The 8212-nt window shown below is 42.9% G+C and overlaps 1 pseudogene; it reads left to right on the top strand.

Annotated features, from left to right (window-relative positions):
• Window positions 1-3359: 3359 nt before the first annotated feature.
• On the top strand, window positions 3360-7249 carry LOC108297962 (annotated as a pseudogene).
• Window positions 7250-8212: the final 963 nt, after the last annotated feature.

Raw genomic sequence — 8212 nt, 5'->3', positions numbered from 1 at the left:
CTTGGCCATCCTGTCGCAGTCACGGACTTAGTTCAGATGGAGCCTCGCTGTGGCCCAGGCTGCTGGAGTGCAATGGTGCAATCTGGGCTCACTGCAACCTCTGCCTCCCAGGTTCAAGTAGTTCTCTGCCTCAGTCTCCTGAGTAGCTGTGATTACAGGTGCCCACCACCACACCTGGCTAATTGTTTGTATTTTTATTAGAGATTGGGTTTCACCATCTTGGCCAGGCTGGTCTTGAACTCCTGACCTCGTGATCCACCCACCTCGGCCTCCCAAAGTGCTGGGATTACGGGAGTGAACTGCCGCACCTAGCCTACCCACTTTATTTTTCCCCACACTTTAATGGGTTGTAGCCATAGACACCTATTTGATTTAGCATCTAGGGCATAGGGTGTGCATCTATCTTCTGTTAGTTGTTCTAAAGATACAGATTATAGGTAGAATTGAGGTCCCTTTTGTACCCTTCCCAGTGCTCTTACCTTCTCCTTTAAGTAGGGAATTAAATTCACAAATTCAGTTTTCAGTGCTATATATAAGTTTTTACTACATTTATAAATGTACATATAGTATTATTTTAAAATTCTATTATTTCTGTCCTTCAGCGGAATTTTTTTGTTCAGTAATCTGAGCATTATTCCTGTAACTCTAGTGCCTTTGTTATCACCGTTGCTTGTTACTTGGGCAACTGAAGTTTATCCACCCTCCTACGGAACATTAGGTTTTGTTTTTTTGTTTTGTTTTGTTTTGTTTGGAGACAGTCTCACTGCGTCACCAGGCAGCCATGGTGTAGTGGGGTGATCTCGGCTCACTGTATCTCCACCTCCCAGGTTCAAGTGATTCTCCTGCCTCAGCCTCCTGAGTAGCTGGGATTACAGGTACCTGCCCCTGTACCTGGCCAATTTTTGTATGTTTAGTAGAAACAGGGTTTCACCATGTTGGCCAAGCTGGTCTCGAACTCCTGACCTCAGGTGATCCGCCCATCTTGGCCTCCCAAAATGCTGGGATTACAGCATGAGAGAGTCACTGTACCCAGCCCAAACATTAGGTTTTTTACTACTCTTAACTCTTTAGAGGAAGCTGCTACTAAGTCTTTATGCAGGTATAGGCAGATTTTTTTTGGAAGAGTGTTTTGCAGACTTTGGTTCTCGGTAAGAAGTAAGTTTTCACCATCACAAAGAAGATAAGGGTTTAAAAAAAGAAAAGTAAGTTTTACAGCACAAACCAGCACACATACACATGCATGTAAGCATAACTGAAATAAAAGTCAAATGAGACAATGTTTAAACTTGTTTTGTTTGATGATTTTCTATTTCATTCTAGTCAGGCTTTTGTTTTTGTTTTTGTTTTGTTTTGTTTTGTTTGAGACAGAGTCTCACTCTGTCACCTAGGCTGGAGTACAGTGGTACAATCCCGCTCACTCCAATCCCCACCTCCTGGGTTCAAGTGATTCTCCTGCCTCAGCCTCCCAAGTAGCTGGGATTATAGGTGCGTGCCACCACATGCAGCTAATTTTTGTAGTTTTAGTAGAGACAGGGTTTCACCATTTTGGCCTGGCTGGTCTCAAACTCCTGACGGGTGATCCACCCACCTCAGCCTCCCAGAGGACTTAGATTACAGGTGTGAGCCACCGCGACTGGCCTAGTTTTGTTTTGTTTTTTTTTTTAGTATCCTTGTGACCTAAACTGATTCTGTTACCCCCTAAAAAGGTCAAGCTCTGAGTTTGAAAAGTGCAAATGTTTTTCCCTATTGCGGTATGGTAATTGTTCCCCCAGCTGTGTGTTTTTATTTCTAGGCTATAGAGGAGTAGAAGAAATAGTGGGATGAGCATCTCTACAGTCCTCACCTGGATTCACCCATTATTAACATCCTAACACATGAGCTTCATTTTTTTGTTTCTATATAAACACGTACACACACACTTTTTTTTCTGAACCATTATAAAAAAGGGGCAGCTATAATACTTTAAATACTTCATCATAAATCTGAGAATGAGGACATATCTTTCAGTATAACCACAGCATAATTGTATATAATACACTATATTTGTGTATCTACAGTTGTTCCCAAAATGGTTTTTGGCATGTATGTTTGTTTTGTTTTCTTTTGTTTTTCGAGAAGAAATCTCTGTTGCCCAGGCTGGAGTTGAGTGGCATAATCTCAGCTCACTGCAATCTCCTCCTCCCAGGTTCATGTGATTCTCCTGCCTCAGCCTCCCGAGTAGCTGGGACTACAGGCATGGGCCGCCACACCCGGCTAATTTTTGTATTTTTTAATACAGACAGGGTTTCAGCATGTTGGCCAGGCTGGTCTCGAACTCCTGACCTCAGGTGATCCACCCACCTCAGCCTCTCGAAGTGGTGGGATTACAGGCATGAGCCACCACACCCAGCCTTGTTTTGTTTTTGAGACAGGATCTCATTCTGTTGCCCAGGCTGGAGTACAGTGACAGGATCGTGGCTAACTGCAGCAGCCTTCAACTCCTGGGCTCCAGCAGTTCTCCCGCTTCAGCCTCCGAAGTAGCTGGGACTACCAGTGCGTGCCACACGCCTGAGTAATGTTTCTTATTTTTCTTTTGTAGAGACAGGGTCTCCCTCTGTTGCCCAGGCTGGTGTCGAGCTCTTAGCCTCAAGCAATCTTCCGGCTTCGGCCTCCCAAAGTGGTGGGATTACAGGCGTGAGCCACTGTGCCTGGCCCCTAAAATGTCTTTAGCTATTCTTTTTGTTACCTGTTCTGAGTCCCTCTCAAGATCTGTGCATTACGTTTACTTGTTAAAGCTTCTAAGCCTATCTAGAATAGTCTCCTTGCCCTTTATTGCTTGTTTGGTTTTTCTTGAAGAGTTCTGGCCATTTGTCTTATAAGAATCCTGCTCACTGAGGAGATGCATGATAATTTACCATTTCCAGCATTTTTGAGTAGTAAAGCCAAGCTCACTCTAATTTTGACTGTTTGCTTGGTATTTCCAACATTCTGGAATTACTGAGTAAAGTTTTTTTTTTTTTTCTTTTAATTACATAACTTATGTTTTTAAATCACTTCTCAAAAGATTTATATCGGTTTACAGTGATGGTACACTTGGTTGGATTTTATAGTGTCTGTCTGCCACTTCACCATCTGTCTTTCCCCTCCCCATGCTGGTGAGACAAAGTTTTGCTCTTGTTGCCTGGGCTGGAGTGCAGTGGCGCAGTCTTGGCTCACTGCAACCTCCACCTCTCGTGTTCAAGCAATTCTTCTGCCTCGGCCTCCTGAGTAGCTGGGATTACAGGCACACACCACCACACCTGGCTAATTTCTGTATTTTTAGTAGAGATGGAGTTTCACCATGTTGGTTAGGCTTGTCTCGAACTCCTGACCTCGTGATTTGTCCACTGCAGCCCCCCAAAGTGCTGGGATTACAGGCGTCAGCCACAGCACCCGACTAAAGACTTTTATACAATGGGGTGTTGTTGTTGAATAAATTCCAGCCATAGGAATTGTATGTTTATCATATGTAATGAAAATCCCAAGAATACCAGAAAATCAGCTGTGTGTTGAGACTCTTACATCTTTTCTTTTTCCCATAACAGTCTCCAGAATATGTGAATTGAAGTTAGAATTAAATGTGTCATAATGTTTGACAAGGGGCTAATATCCATTATTTAAAATAATGGGGTTTCAGGAATTTAATAATGCATTCAAATCTAATTGTTCTGCTTTTTGTGGCAGATTCTCTGTTGCAGACTGGAAACAGCAAAGGCTACGCATTTGTGGAGTTTGAGTGTAAGGATGTTGCCAAGACAGTTGCTGAAACAATGAACAACTACCTGTTTGGTGAAAGGCTCTTGGAGTGTAAGTGCTCCTGTCTCTGTGGTAGCAGGGTTGCCTGGGTGCCTGCTGCTGGTGGGTGACTGTGGTGGGAAGGGCGGCTTGCTTAACTGCTTGGACATGCCACTTCCTCTGTGGATGAGTCTTACAGAATGGTGCAAGGATTTCACTGTGTGTGTCGCAGGCAGATTCTAATTGGAATTTTAAAATCTCCCAGCATGAGAGCTGTTTTTATCCTAAATGGAACTGGACAAGCCACCTTGGGGACACACAGGAGGAGCAGCTAACCCATGCTTATGGGCTGTGAAAGACTTATCTGGGGAAAGAGCATTGACATTGAAACCTGAAGACTAAGCAGGAGCCAGCCAGTGAAGGGACAGAAGTGAAGACAGACCATTGCTGGCTGAGGGACATTGAATGCCAAACTAGAGGTGCCTGACCATTTGGCTGTGAGGGAATGTGAGGAAAAGTAGCAAGAGATCAGGGAAAAGGAAGAGGCTTCAGGTCGGGTTACTGAAGGCTTTCTAAGTCAGCGAGTTCAGAACTTATCCTGAGGGCAGTGGGATAGCAGCAAAGGTCAGGAATCGCATTGCAGAATCCATCTAAATGGCAGTGGCTGTAGCTCTTCCACACGAGAGAAGCTGGAAGGCGTAGAGGAGTGACAGCACCAGATTAGAAATTCATCCTGCAGAAAGGAGCCAGTGCAGCCCCGACCCTGCAGTCCACAGAGTGCAGAGAGCATCCGTCTCCAGATCCTGCTGCCCTTGGGAGGCAGAGCGAAGTTTCTGGCCTCCCTGTGCCTGTGGTGTCCTGTGGCCATCTTAGGTACCCAAGTTCACAGCTGACAAGGCTGCCCAGGTAGCATCTCTCTATTCACTTCCCATTGCTGTGAGAGAAGCCGGGATTACAGGTGTGAGCCACTGTACCCAGCCACGTCGTGATGACTGTGAGGAATGGCACTGGGGAGATTCCAAAGTTAACATTAAAATCCCTTTCCTACCATTTGGTTGAAACTTTTTATGTTTTTTTCTTTTTAAAAATAGGTCGTCTTATGCCACCTAAGAAAGTCCATAAAGAGCTCTTTAAAGACTGGATGTTCCATTGAAGCAGCCGTCATATCCGTCAGTGAAACGTTATAATCAGAATCAGACACTAACACAAAAGCTACGGATGGAGGAGCGATTTAAAAAGAAAGAAAGGTTACTCAGGAAGAAACTAGCTAGAAAGGGAATCGATTCTGATTTTCCTTCTTTGGTAAATATTTCTTCGTGAAATCTTTTTTTGTGATTTGTTTTCGGGAGGGAAGGGGGTGGCTCTGTGTCTCGTAAAGTACCTAGCCTAGTGCTTACCTCAACCTTGGCTCACTGCAGCCTGCATCCTGGGTTCAAGCGATTCTCCTGCCTCTAGCCTCCCAAGTAGCTGGGATTACAGGTGCATACTACCATGCCCAGCTAATTTTTGTATTTTTAGAGATGGGGTTTCTCCATGTTGTCCAGGCTGGTCTCAAACTCCTGACCTCAGGTGATCTGCCCACCTCAGCCTCCCAAAGTACTGGGATTACAGGTGTGAGCTACCATGCCCAGCCAGTTTTTTGACTGAATTTTTTTTGTTTTTATACAGAGTCTTGCTCTGTTGCCCATTCTGGAGTGCAGTGGCACAATCTCAGCTCACTGCAGCTTCCACCACCCAGGTTCAAGCAATTCTCCTGCCTTACCCTCCTGAGTCACTGAGATTACAAGTGTGCACCACCACACCAGGCTAAATTTTTGTATTTTTAGTAGAAATGGGGTTTCGCCATGTTGGCCAGTCTGGTCTCAAACTCCTGATCTCAGGTGATCATCTACCTCAGCCTCCGAAAGTGCTGGGATTACAGGCGAGAGTCACTGTGCCTGGCCCGACTAAACTGTTGAAACATTGTAGGTTCTTCCTAAAACATGAGAGCAGATTCTGTTATTTCCATTATACAGAAGCAGAAATGTCTTTTAAGTAGATAATCTGATTGAACCTTAGGCCCTGGTACTCTTGTGAACCCATCTGGGAACTGAGACAGTGAAGCTTGAAAAGAGGCATGCGAGCGCTGCTTTCCCTGAACTTTCCTTGTGACTTAGGGGAGGTGAGGGCGGCCTGCCTTTGCACATTCTTCCTGCTTCCACCCTCCTGAATTCAGGATTCTGTGAAATCAGTGAGCTCCAGATTTTGGCCTTCCCTTCAACCTCTGCAGCTCTGTCAGTTCCTCAGCTGGGCTTCTCCTAGCTTTGCCCTATACTTGAGATTATTCACTGCATTGAGTTTTGCTTTTTAAATTGAAATGCTGTGTCATTAGGGAGGATTTACTGATAATATATATGAGGATCTAATGCTAAGTTTAAAAAGAAAAGATATGAGACTGTTAATATATAATTTCTTTATTAAAGATTTTACAGAAAACGGAAAAGTATTTCAAAAACTAATCGTCAGAAGTCTACAAAAGGCCAGGTAAAAATTTTTTTTTTATCATTTAACATGTCCAATATTAGAGAAAGATAAGTAGGAAAACGTTTAAGACTACTATAACTGATCAATATTCAAGCCGATGTGTCTTTTAAAATTTATTGTAAGGTTTTACGTAAGAAGAAGGAAAAGGCTGTAGGCACTCTTGACACTGCTGAGAAGACTGTGGATAGCCAGGTAAAGTTGTCTCCAATATTCCGGACACCAGGTGTTATACAGATAATTTGAAGAAAGAAAGGCAGTTTCTGCAACTCTGATTTAAAGATTTCAAATTGAATATTGTCACATTTGGTAGATCTTTATTGTTGATTTAGCAATTTTCTGCTTAACACCTTATAATGGAACATGCTATATTCCAATTAATTATGAATTTCTGTACTAAGTTTGATAAGCATCTCAGTTCTTTATTGTTTACAATAGTATCACCAAAAGATTGAAACAGGCCTAAAATAATGGGGTACCGCTTGTAAAAATAGAAGAGAGGTGATATTTTGGGTACAGTCATAATCTTGTTCTACATTTATGTATTATAATCTTTACTCGTTGAATCCAGGGCCCCACACCAGTTTGTACACCAGCATTTTGGAGAGAGGAAAATCTGAAGTGACTGAAATGAATGAAGATGATACAGATAATGAAATAGTTTCCAAACAGCCCGTATCCTGTGTAAAAGAAGAAATACAGAGGACTCAAACACCTATACATTCACGGAAGAAAAGACGAAGCAAAAGCAATCAGTCGTTTTTAATGTATTTTCTGAGACATACAATATTTTTATCGGGGTGGACTTACTATTTTACTATGTACAGTGAAATGTAACCCTTGACAGGATTGTCAGAGGAAAAATACACTGTTTGGTCCAGTTAAGGAAAGCAGTCTGTAATTCTGGATTGCCTGCCCTTGGCTGAAATACAAGGGTGCAGACCGGTTTGCAGTGGCTTGGCTGACATTGCCTCTTTGTCCTGTTCTCTGTTTTTCTTTTGACATTTCATAGCTCTCCTTAGTTACTCTGCCTGGATAGAAAGGTGACCACTAAGTGCAGGTTTAAGCACTAAACTGCAGCCTTTTCTGTCACCACCAGTTAAAGACCACCAGCCTTGTTTGTCTGTCTGCATGATTTGGCAGGGACATTAACTCATGAGGGTGCTTTAGATTTCAACATCAGATGGTTGAAGCTGGAAGTTAAATTATATGTAGAGTGAGAAGGCAGTTCCAGTGTTAGCACAGATTTATGTATTCAGATTTTAATAGAGATTCAAAAATGACTCATTTTTACAAATAATTTTAAATTAGTTTTCATTGGGCTAGCATGGATTAATAACCACCACTTTATACATCAGTGAGGAATTGTATTTCAAGATTCAAACAATAGCAAATAAACTTTTTTGCTACAATTTGCCAATAGGACTTGGGAGTCATTGGGGAAAAATAATGGTAAAGTTTCCTCTTCATTAGCAAATTCAGATTCATTATAAACATTGCCAACAGATGTAGTAGCTTGTGCCTGTAATCCCAGCATTTTGGGAGGCTGAGGCAGGAGGATTACTTAATACCAGGGGTTGGAGACCAGCTGGGCAACATGATGAGATCCCCTCTCTACAAAAAAATTTTTAAAAAGGCTGGGGACAGTGACTCATGCCTGTAATTCCAGCCCCCTGAGTGGCTGGGGCAGGCAGATCACAGCTCAAGAAATTGAGACCATGCTGGCTAACATGCTGAAACCCTGTCTCTACTAAAAATAAGAGATGGATGTGGTGGTGAATGCCTGTAGTCCCGGCTGCTCAGGAGGCTGAGGCAGGAGAATCGCTTGAATCCATGAGGCGGAGGTTGCAGTGAGCCAAGATTGTGCCACTGCACTCCAGCCTGTGCTATAAGAGTGAAACCATTTCAAAAAAAAAAGACAATTTTTTTTTTTTTTTTT

Source organism: Cebus imitator, unplaced genomic scaffold, assembly GCF_001604975.1.
Source record: "Cebus imitator isolate Cc_AM_T3 unplaced genomic scaffold, Cebus_imitator-1.0 Scaffold863, whole genome shotgun sequence".
Taxonomy (NCBI): Eukaryota; Metazoa; Chordata; class Mammalia; order Primates; family Cebidae; genus Cebus; species Cebus imitator.
The sequence above is the reverse complement of the archived record's forward strand: the minus strand, read 5'-3'. Positions and strand labels throughout refer to the sequence as shown.